At 44.3% G+C, this 12,556-nt stretch overlaps 1 pseudogene; it reads left to right on the forward strand.

Moving 5' to 3' along the window:
* The first annotated feature begins 9,608 nt into the window (after positions 1-9,608).
* On the forward strand, positions 9,609-12,556 carry LOC123129937 (receptor-like protein 36; annotated as a pseudogene).

The raw sequence follows: 12,556 nt of genomic DNA on the forward strand, positions 1-12,556 counted from the left end.
GATATTCATCTCTATGGTCATATCATAGATATTTTATCCTCTTGTCACGACGATCTTTCAACTTCACCCTAAAATTACTTGAACCTTTCAATAATTCAAACTCGTGATTCATCAAGTAAATATACAACATCTACTCAAATCATCTGTGAAGTAAGAACATAACGATATCCACTACATGCCTCAGCACTCATTGGATTGTACACATCAAGATGTATTACTTCCAACAAGTTGCTTTCTTGTTCCATCTTACTGAAAATGAGGCCTTTCAGTCATCTTGCCCATGGGGTATGACTTGCATGTCTCAAGTGATTCAAAATCAAGTGAGTCCAAAGATCCATCAACATGGAGCTTCTTCATGCGTTTTATACCAATATGACTCAAATTGCAGTGCCACAAGTATGTGGTAATATCATTACTATCTTATATTTTTGGCATGAACATGTGTATCACTACGATCGGGATTCAATGAACCATTCATTTCAGGTGAAAGACCATTGAAGGTATTATATTCAAATAAACAGAGTAACCATTATTCTCCTTAAATGAATAACTGTATTGCGATGAACATAATCTAATCATGTCCATGCTCAATGCAAACACCAAATAACAATTATTTAGGTTTAACACCAATCTCGATGGTAGACGAAGCGTGCGATGTTTGATCACATCAACCTTGGAAACTCTTCCAACACATATCTTGTCTCACCTTTGGCTAGTCTCCGTTTATTCTGTAGCCTTTTATTTCGAGTTACTAACACTTAGCAACCGAACCGGTATCTAATACCCTGTTGCTACTAGGAGTACTAGTAAAGTACACATTAATATAATGTATGTCCAATACATACTTCCGTCAACCCTGCTAGCCTTCTCATCTACCAAGTATCTAGGGTGGTTCTGCTTCAGTGACCGTTCCCCATATTATAGAAGCACTTAGTCTCGGGCTTGGGTTCAACTTTGGGTTTCTTCACTAGAGCAGCAACTGATTTGTTGTTTCACGAAGTATCCCTTTCTTGCCCTTGCCCTTCTTGAAACTAGTGGTTTTACTAACCATCAACAATTGATGCTCCCTTTTGATTTCTACTTTCGCGGTGTCGCGAATAGCTCAAGGATCATGTCTATCCCGGATATGTTATAGTTCATCACGAAGCTCTAGTAGCTTGGTGGCAGTGACTTTGGAGAACCATCACTATCTCATCTGGAAGATCAACTCCCACTCGATTCAAGCGATTGTTGTACTCATCCAATCTGAGCACATGCTCAATGATTGAGCTTTTCTCCTTAGTTTGCAGTCTTAAGAAACTTGTCAAAGGTCTCATACCTCTTGACGTGGGCACTGGCCTGAAATCCCAATTTCAGTCCTTGGAACATCTCATATGTTCTGCGATGTTTCAAAAACGTCTTTGGTGCCTCAATTCTAAACCATTTAGCATTACACACTGAACTATCATGTAGTCATCAAAACGTGTGTGTCAGATGTTCGCAACATCCACAACGACGCTCGAGGTTCAGCTCACTGAGCGGTGCATTAAGGACATAATCCTTCTGCGCAGCAATGAGGACAATCCTCAGTTTACGGACCCAGTCCGCATAATTGCTACTATCAACTTTCAACTAAATTTTTCTCTAGGAACATATCTAAACCAGTAGAACTAAAGCGTAAGCTACGACATAATTTGCAAAGTCCTTTTGACTATGTTCATGATAATTGAGTTCATCTGATTATTTCATGAACTCCCACTCAGATAGACAACCCTCTAGTCATCTAAGTGATACATGATCCGAATCGACTAGGCCATGTCCGATCATCACGTGAGACGGACTAGTCATCATCGGTGAACATCTCATGTTGATCGCATCTTCTATACGACTCATGTTCGACCTTTCGGTCCTCTGTGTTCCGAGGCCATGTCTGTACATGCTAGGCTCGTCAAGTCAACCTAAGTGTTTCGCATGTGTTCCGAGGCCATGTCTGTACATGCTAGGCTCGTCAACACCCGTTGTATTCGAACGTAAGAATCTATCACACTCAATCATCACGTGGTGCTTCGAAACGACGAACCTTCGCAACGGTGCACAGTTAGGGGGAACACTTTTCTTGAAATTTTAGTGAGGGGTCATCTTATTTAAGCTACCGTCGTTCTAAGCAAATAAGATGTAAAACATGATAAACATCACATGCAATCAAATAGTGACATGATATGGCCAATATCATTTTGCTCCTTTTGATCTCCATCTTCGGGGCTCCATGATCATCATCGTCACCGGCATGACACCATGATCTCCATCATCGTGTCTTCATCAAGTTGTCTTGCCAACTATTACTTCTACTACTACAGCTAACGGTTAGCAATAAAGTAAAGTAATTACATGACATTTATGTTGACACGCAGGTCATAAATAAATTAAGACAACTCCTATGGCTCCTGCCGGTTGTCATACTCATCGACATGCAAGTCGTGATTCCTATTACAAGAACATGATCAATCTCATACATCACATATATCATTCATCACATACTTTTGGCCATATCACATCACACGGCATATGCTGCAAAAACAAGTTAGACGTCCTCTAATTGTTGTTGCAAGTTTTTACGTGGCTGCTATAGGTTGCTAGCAAGAACGTTTCTTACCTACGCCAAAACCACAACGTGAATTGCCAATTTCTATTTACCCTTCATAAGGACCCTGTTCATCGAATCTGATCCGACTAAAGTGGGAGAGACAGACACCCGCCAGCCACCTTATGCAACTAGTGCATGTCAGTCGGTGGAACCGGTCTCACGTAAGCGTACGTGTAAGGTTGGTCCGGGCCGCTTCATCCCACAATGCCGCCGAATCAAGATAAGACTAGTAACGGCAAGTAAATTGACAAAATCGACGCCCACAACTACTTTGTGTTCTACTCATGCATAGAAACTACGCATAGACCTAGCTCATGATGCCACTGTTGGGGAACGTAGCAGAAATTCAAAATTTTCTACGCATCACCAAGATCAATCTATGGAGTAATCTAGCAACGAGGGAAGGAGAGTGCATCTACATACCCTTGTAGATCGCTAAGCGGAAGCGTTCAAGTGAACGGGGTTGATGGAGTCGTACTCGCCGTGATCCAAATCACCGATGATCCTAGTGCCGAACGGACGGCACCTCCGTGTTCAACACACATGCAGCCCGGTGGCGTCTCCCACGCCTTGATCCAGCAAGGGGAGAAGGAGAGGTTGGGGAAGACTCCGTCCAGCAGCAGCACGACGGCGTGGTGGTGGTGGAGGAGCGTGGTACTCCAGCAGGGCTTCGCCAAGCACCGCAAGAGACGAGGAGGGAGAGGGGTAGGGCTGCGCCAAGAAGGAGATGTTCTCGTGTGTATGGCAGCCCAAAACCCCACTATATATAGGGGAAAGGGAGGGGCTGCGCCCCCACCTAGGTTTCCACCCCTAGGGGTGGCGGCCAGCCCTAGATCCCATCTAGGGGGCGGCCAAGGGGGGAGAGAGGGGGGGCGCACCACTAGGTGGGCCTTAGGCCCATCTGAGCCTAGGGTTTCCCCCTTTTCCCTTCTCTCTTCGCCTTGGGCCCTGGTGGGGGGGCGCACCAGCCCACCTGGGGCTGGTCCCCTCTCACACTTGTCCCACGCAGCCCTCTGGGGCAGGTAGCCCCACCTGGTGGACCCCTGGGACCCTCCTGGTGGTCCCGGTACGTTACCGATAGCACCCGAAACTTTTCCGGTGACCAAAACAGGACTTCCCATATATAAATCTTTACCTCCGGACCATTCCGGAACTCCTCATGATGTCCGGGATCTCATCCGGGACTCCGAACAACATTCGGTAACCACGTATATCTATTCCTTATAACCCTAGCGTCATCGAACCTTAAGTGTGTAGACCCTACGGGTTCGGGAACCATGCAGACATGACCGAGACACCTCTCCGGCCAATAACCAACAGCAGGATCTGGATACCCATGTTGGCTCCCACATGTTCCACGATGATCTCATCGGATGAACCACGATGTCGAGGATTTAATCAATCCCGTATTCAATTCCCTTTGTCTAGCGATATAGTACTTGCCCGAGATTCGATCGTCGGTATCCAATACCTTGTTCAATCTCTTTACCGGCAAGTCTCTTTACTCGTTCCGTAACACATCATCCCGTGATCAACTCCTTGGTCACATTGCGGATATGATGATGTCCTACCGAGTGGGCCCAGAGATACCTCTCCGTCACACGGAGTGACAAATCCCAGTCTCGATTCGTGCCAACCCAACAGACACTTTCGGAGATACCCATAGTGTACCTTTATAGCCACCCAGTTACGTTGTGACGTTTGGCACACCCAAAGCATTCCTACGGTATCCGGGAGTTGCACAATCTCATGGTGTAAGGAAATGATACTTGACATTAGAAAAGCTTTAGCATATGAACTACACGATCTTTGTGCTAGGCTTAGGATTGGGTCTTGTCCATCACATGATTCTCCTAATGATGTGATCCCGTTATCAACGACATCCAATGTCCATGGTCAGGAAACCGTAATCATCTATTGATCAACGAGCTAGTCAACTAGAGGCTTACTAGGGACATGGTGTTGTCTATGTATCCACACATGTATCTGAGTTTCCTATCAATACAATTCTAGCATGGATAATAAACGATTATCATGAACAAGGAAATATAATAATAACTAATTTGTTATTGCCTCTAGAGCATATTTCCAACACCCTACCCAGCCGAGGCATGCACATTGAGGCCGGCCATGGCCCACCAATGCTAGCCACCACGCCCGTGATGTCTACTACGCAACCTTCTTCTTGTAGACTCGTGTTGGGCCTCCAAGCGCAGAGTTTTGTAGGACAGTAGCAAATTTCACTCAAGTGGATGACCTAAGGTTTATCAATCCAAGGGAGGCGTAGGATGGAGATGGTCTCTCTCAAGCAATCCTGCAACCAAATAACAAAGAGTCTCTTGTGTCCCCAACACACCCAATACAATGGTAAATTGTACATCGAAAGTACTACTAATCCAAACTTAGTATGGATTAGTAGTACTTTCAACATGCACCACATGTTGCCTCCACTTGAATCTACTCCACATTCATTTCACCCATTGTTATATATAATAACTAATCATGGTCATAAAATCATATGATGGAAGTACTGTATATAAAACCACAACGAAAATAAGTTATATTTTTAAAAATACAGGAAAAGTTAGCAGCAGCGCTTTTCAGAAGAAACGCTACTGCTACTTACTACTATCAGTAGCGCTTTCCCAACAAAAGCGCTATTGCTAACTAGGTATAGCAGTAGCGCTCCCTTTCCAGTGCTATTGCTACTAGTTAGCTGTAGCGCCTTAGTGGTAGCGCTCGTACAAGCGCTATTGCTAGCTATAAAACAAGCGCTACTACTAGGGTTTTCCCTAGTAATGAGGGGGAAATCGAAGCCATCGTCATCACCAACGATCCTCTCATCGAGGGAGGGTCAATCTTCATCAACATGTTCACCAGCACCATCTCCTCTCAAACCCTAGTTCATCTCTTGTATTCAATCTTTGTCTCAAAACCTCATATTGGTACCTGTGGATTGCTAGTAGTGTTGATTACTCCTTGTAGTTGATGCTAGTTGGTTTATTTGGTGGAATATCATATGTTAAGATCCTAATTATATTTATTAGCCCTCTGATCTTGAACATGAACATGATTTGTGAGTAGTTACGTTTGTTCCCGAGGACATGGGAGCAGTCAGTTATAAGTAATCATGTGAATTTGGTATTCGTTCGATATTTTGATGAGATGTATATTGTCTTTCCGCTAGTGGCTTTATGTGAACATCGAGTACATGGCACTTCACCATGATTTGGGCCTAGGGGAAGACATTGGGAAGTAATAAGTAGATGATGGGTTGCTAGAGTGACAGAAGCTTAAACCCTAGTTTATGTGTTGCTTCGTAAGGGGCTGATTTGGATCCACATGTTTCATGCTATGGTTAGATTTATCTTAATTCTTCTTTCATAGTTGTGGATGCTTGCGAGAGGGGTTAATCACAAGTGGGGGGCTTCTCCAAGTAAGGACAACACCCAAGCACTGGTCCAGAATCATGTGAGCATGATGAAAACTAACTTGACAGTTATTCACATATGTCCTCGGGAGCGCTTTGCTTTAGATAAGAGTTTGTCCAGGCTTATCCTTTGCTAAAAAATGGATTGGGCCACCTTGCTGCACCTTCGCACTGGTTACTTGTTACCCGTTAAGAATTATCTTATCACAAAACTACCTGTTACCGATAATTTTAGTGCTTCCAGATAATACCTTGCTGAAAACAGCTTGTCATTTCCTCTGCTCCTCGTTGGGTTCAAAACTCTTACTTATCGAAAGGACTATGAGTGATCCCCTATACTTGTGGGTCATCATGGTCTCTGCGTCAGCTTGATGTTCAGAATGCTTTTCTCCATGGGGTCTTGGAGGAAGAGGTTTACATGCGGCAACCTTCAGGTTTTGTTGATTCTGCTCATCCACGTCATTTGTTTCGTCTTGTTAAGGTGCTTTATGGACTTAAGCGGCTCCTCGTGCATGGCATGCCCGACTTGGCTTGGTTCATCGACGTCTTGGATTTGCTCCGTCCACTGCTGACACGTCTCTATTCCTGTTCCATCGTCCTGGGATTACTAAGTACCTGCTGGTTTATGTTGATGACATTATTCTTATCAGCTCCTCAGTGACTGCCATTGATCATCTGCTATCTGCTCCGAGTGGTCATTTTGTTGTCAAGGATCTGGGTGCTCTCCATTACTTCCTTGGTATGAAGGTTTCATGGTCCCCTGTTGGCCTGACTCTCACTCAGCATAAGTATTCCTTGGAATTTCTGCTATGTGCTGGTATGTTGCAATGCAAGCATGCTACCACCCCTATGTCCGCGATTGATCAGTTATCAGCCTTGGATGGTGCCTTGCTTCCTTCAGATGATGCTACAGAGTACCGCGGTATTGTTGGTGGCTTGCAGTACTTAACTATCACACAGTCGGACATCTCCTACGTGGTAAACCGTGTGTGCCAATATCTTCATGCTCCTCGGACTTCACACTGGTCAGCTGTGAAGCGTATACTACGTTATCTCTCTCTCATACTGTGTCATATGGCTTACATCTTCAGTCTACCTCCTCGAGTGCTCTCTTGGTGTTCTCTCATGTAGATTGGGCTGGGAGCCTGGATGACCGACGATCAACGGGGGGCTATGTTGTCTTCTTTGGTCGCAACTTGATCGCCTGGAGTGCGCGCAAGAAGGCCACAGTATCTCGGAGTAGCACTGAAGCAGAGTACAAGGCGGTTGCCAATGCCATGGCTGAGCTCATTTGGGTACAGTCTCTGTTGAGAGAGTTGGGAGTCTCTCAAGAGCAGCCACCGGTTCTTTGGTGTGATAATATTGGTGCGACGTATCTTTCATTTAATCCAGTTTTTCTTGCTTGTACCAAGCACATCGAAGTTGACTATCACTTTGTGAGGGAACGTGTTGCACAGAAGCTTCTTCATATCAAGTTCATCTCCTCCAAAGGTCAACTTGCCCACATCTTCACGAAGCCACTTCCACAACCTCAGCTTGAAGGTTGTAGGCGCAATCTTAACTTGCTTTGTACTTCAGGCCATAGTTAAGATTGAGGGAGAGTGTTAGATAATGTTTATACGTAGCTTATGTGTATACCCTGTATCTTATATGTGTACAGTTTGTGTACCCTTATATATATGAGATAGGCTCACCCATATTGGGTGCCGTGCAGTTTCCCAAAACATAACTTTCTACTAGTACAAACCATAACCGGCCACAGTATTCACTTGCAAGCCCAGGGTTCACATTGAAATTTAAAAGCTTAACCATACCTCCTAATCCAGCCGCTGGTAGCTTCGAAGCACACCTGGATCCCATCAAATCAGGGGAGAAGCCCTCTCTTTGCCTGGCGCCACCTGGTTCCCGGCACGCGTATTTCTGCATCGGCGAGGCTAAGAGAAGCATGTGACTCCACCGGCCTCACCATGGCTAGAGGGCCAGCGTCCAGAACTAGCACCTTGCTAGTCGCGAAAACCAAAACAATCAAGAACAGGCCGGAGACTTGAGAGGGGTAGGTAGTGAGGTGCTGGCTGGCAATGGAGAATCAGTGGAAAATACATCACTTGCACTCTCCAGGCTGAGGGCCTTCCGTGGACTCGGCGTGGTGAAGCAGGCGGACTGGATTTGGAGGAGGAACAAGGAGGTGTGCTGCCACGGGCATGGTCCTGTGTGTGTGTGTGTGTGGTTGGGGGGGGGGGGGGGGGGGGGGGGGGGGGGCAGGTCAATAATGCAGCTCCAGCCCAAAGGCTTGACATGTGCCGTTTCGAATCATTTGATAACACGTCGCGTGTTGCACGCTGGGCGCAACGGCGGGAACACATTTTTTTCTTGCTTTTGCTTGGTTTTCTTAAAATAAATCTTTCTTTTTGGTTTCCTCGCATGAAGCACAACGTGTAAAAAAAATGCAGCTGTGCTTCCTAAATGTGAAAAGCATAATTGCGATTCATGGTGAAGCATCCTGAAAAGTGAAAAGCACAATTGTGTTTTCATGGTATGAAGCACAATGTGCTTCCCGAAAAGTGAAAAAACATAGTTGTGCTTCCAAAAAAAGTGAAAAGCAGAGTTGTGCTTTCAGTTTTCCTTTTTTTGGCTTTCTGTTTTTTTGTTTTAGTTTTCTTTTTTTTTGGAAAAAAATCATCCTAACATATTAACATGAGATCTAGTTTCAAAGATATCAACTCAAGAAACGCAGTGGTGAAAACGGTTTGTCATTCTAGACACTAGCCATGTCGGCCTAACAAGTGGGCCCAACAGGTCAAAATTGGGAAAAGAATCTTAAATAGGGTAAAGCTAGACACAATGCAACAACTTGGGGTAAATTGTGGTAGAAAAAAATTAAATAAGGTAAACACCGTTACAAATTCACAGAAAGAGGGTAAAAAGTGGAATTCACTAAAAATGTTGAAACAAATTCAAACATTTAGATTTTGAATAGAAACTTACCCTTGTAGATTTTGTAAAACAATATAATTATTTGTGATTCGTGTGAAAATCACAAAATGGATTTCTGTGGCAGATGTTACGTAACCCTCGTCATAGCTTTTAGTGTCGTAAATTAATTTCTAATTATCGTAAATGATCACAATTTTTAGGCAGAGATTCGTAAATTAATTCTCATCTACACTGTTTGATTTTACACAGAGATTCGTGCAAATCTTATGCGAATTCACAAGGAAAAGTTCCTACCAAATACTAGTAGCAGCCACGGTGGGGCAGACGACTAACGGCCTCCACAGATACATCCATCTCTCATCTTTTTTTTTTTGAGGCAAATCCATCTCTCATCTAAAGTCACGGCGACTAACTTGATCTTGACCGGCCCATATGACTGGGTCGAGGTACGTACGTGCCGGCACACACACGTTATAGCTGCCATGGAACGAACGGCATAAATCCCAACCACTCACTCGTAACCAGTAGATGCACACAGCGAGTACCCTCATGCACGAAATATCTTCTTAAGTGCACCATCGCATGTACCGTTCGTAGCACAAACTAATAATGTACTGAACCCAGTCTTTGTAGCATCTCACCACCATCTGTCATCGCTAGCACACCACCACCATGGATGGTTCGCCTGCCGCCAAGTCCGTCTTGCTCCTCATGGCAGCAGCGGCAACCTGGATCAGCTTATTCCTTGTCGCCTACGCGTTCGCCGGCGCCGTGACCTGCATACGGCGCGAGCGGGACGCGCTGCTGGCATTCAAGCAAGGCATCAACGACACCGGCGATGAACTCGGGTCGTGGCAGCGAGGGCGCCAAGATTGCTGCCGATGGGCAGGCATCACCTGCAGCAACGTGACTGGCCGTGTCATCGGGCTTGACCTTAGCCGGAGGTTTTCTTTGGTCGGCCAGATAAGTCCTTCCTTGCTTTCTCTAGAGCATCTCGAGTATCTCAATCTCTGTGTGGGCATGATGGACGTATTCCAGAGTTCTTGGGTTCTTTAAAGAACTTGAGACATCTCGATCTCTCCTACATATATTGCTCCGATACAGTGCCTCCTCAGCTTGGCAACCTTTCAAAGCTGGAATATCTCGACATCTCCAACATGGAGATGGACTTGATAGACATCTCATGGTTAGCCCGTTTACCTAGGTTGATGTATCTTGACATTAGTTCTATGAATCTCAGCTCAATAGCTGATTGGCCTCTTGCGGTGAACATGATTCCTTCTTTGAAAGACCTCCGCCTTTCTTACTGCTCACTTTCCAGTACAAACCAATCCCTCACACACCTAAACCTCACAAATCTTCAGCACCTTGATCTCTCGCTTAACTACTTTGGTCATCCAATTGCGTCCAGTTGGTTTTGGAACGTAACAAGCATCGAGTACCTCGACCTTTCTCATACCTCCCTGCATGGTCCATTTCCTAATGCGCTAGGAAACATGACGTTTCTCCGCCAGCTAAACTTTTATCACCACTCTTTTGGAACTGGAAACACAGCCACAATGACAGTAGATTTGAAAAATCTATGTGATTTGGAAATGATATGGCTTGATGGGAGTCTCTCCTCTGGAAATATAACAGAGTTTATGGAGAAATTGCCACGCTGCCCGTCAAACAAATTGCAAGAATTGAAGCTGAGCAGCAACAATATGGTTGGCATGCTGCCAAACAGAATGGGCCACTTAACAAACTTATCTAGTCTCGACCTGTCCTACAATAACATTACTGGAGCTATACCGCCATGGTTGGAAAATTGCACTAGTTTGTCATATCTTTCTCTTTCCAGCAATAGTCTCACTGGACCTATACCAGTAGGGATAGGGAGTTGCACTATATTAGACATCCTCGACCTTTCTTACAATGATATTACTGGAGCTATACCACTAGGCATAGGGAATTTCACTACATTGAGGTACCTTGTTCTTTCTCACAACCTTTTGAGTGGACATGTGCCTTCTAAGATTGGTATGCTTGGTGATTTGATTGACCTTGACCTTAGCAACAATAACCTGGATGGCCTGATCACGAGGGAACACATGGTTTCTCTGAAGAACTTAAGGCACATGGATTTATCGCATAATTCTTTCTCAGGACCTCTTCCGATAGAAACTGGAGCTCAATTTTTACTAGAATTGTCTTTGTCCTCCAATTACTTCAGTGGTCATATTCCTGGATCTATATGTCAGTTGCGGAACCTACTTGTCTTGGATCTATCAGACAACTTTTTAGAGGGAGAACTTCCTCAGTGTTCTCACGGGCCTAACTTGGTTTTCCTCCTCTTAAGTAACAACGGCTTTTCTGGCAAGTTCCCATCATCACTTCGAAACTACTCGAGTTTGGCTTTCATGGATCTTTCAAGGAACAATTTGTATGGGACATTGCCGTTGTGGATTGAAGAATTGGTACAGTTGCGCTTTTTGCAACTAAGCCACAACTTGTTGTATGGAGATATTCCGATGACTATCACCAATCTTCAACACCTTCATCAATTGAGTTTAGCTGGAAATAATATATCTGGAGTTATACCTGAGTCTTTGTCAAATTTAACATCAATGGCCCAAAAAGATCCAGAGAACTCCGAGGACGACATGTCTGCATGGTACAACAACAATGTAGGTCAATTTAGAGGAGTTTGGCATGTTGTGATGAAGCGCCAAGAACTGAAGTATGGTGCTGGAATTTTTGATGTGGTTGGTATTGACCTATCACTCAACCACTTAATTGGAGAGATTCCAGAAAGGATAACTTCTCTTGATGGATTACTGAATTTAAACTTATCATGGAACCACTTGAGTGGGAAAATTCCCACGAAGATTGGGGCTATGAAATCAATCGAATCACTCGACCTCTCAAGGAACAACCTTTATGGTGAAATCCCGGCAAGCTTATCTGAATTGACATTTTTAAGCTCCTTGGACTTATCATATAACAATCTTACAGGAAGAATTCCTCCAGGAAGTCAACTTGACACTATCTACACTGAGAACCCGTCAATATACACTGGTAACATTGGTTTGTGTGGCCCTCCTCTTGAAAGGAATTGCTCAGGAAACAACTCACTGGAGCATGTGAATCAACCGAGAAGGGGCGGTGTTTATGAGGCAAAGATGTTCTTTCACTTTGGACTTGGATCTGGGTATGTGGCTGGCCTTTGGGTTGTGTTTTGTGCCATGTTATTCAAGAAAGCATGGAGAGTTGCCTATTTCCGCCTCTTTGACAAGTTGTATGACAAGGCATATGTGTTTGTGGTTCTTACTTGGTGCAGGAGAAATGGCAAGGCAAGTACAAGTTGAGCGATAAAGATGACAATTAGATGGTGCTGTCAGCCTATAGTACATAGTGGGCCCTAGTAATAAATGAATGTAAACAAGTATTTAATTAGAATCTTGTACTAGTAAGTGTATTTTGTTCCCGGTGAACTTTTGTCTGATGCATGTAATTAAGTGTTATTGGTTTGTACTAAATCAAAAGTCAACATGTATACAAAAATTAAGATGAGAATGTATCCTTGG

Source organism: Triticum aestivum, chromosome 6A (genome assembly GCF_018294505.1).
Source record: "Triticum aestivum cultivar Chinese Spring chromosome 6A, IWGSC CS RefSeq v2.1, whole genome shotgun sequence".
In the NCBI taxonomy this organism is placed as follows: Eukaryota; Viridiplantae; Streptophyta; class Magnoliopsida; order Poales; family Poaceae; genus Triticum; species Triticum aestivum.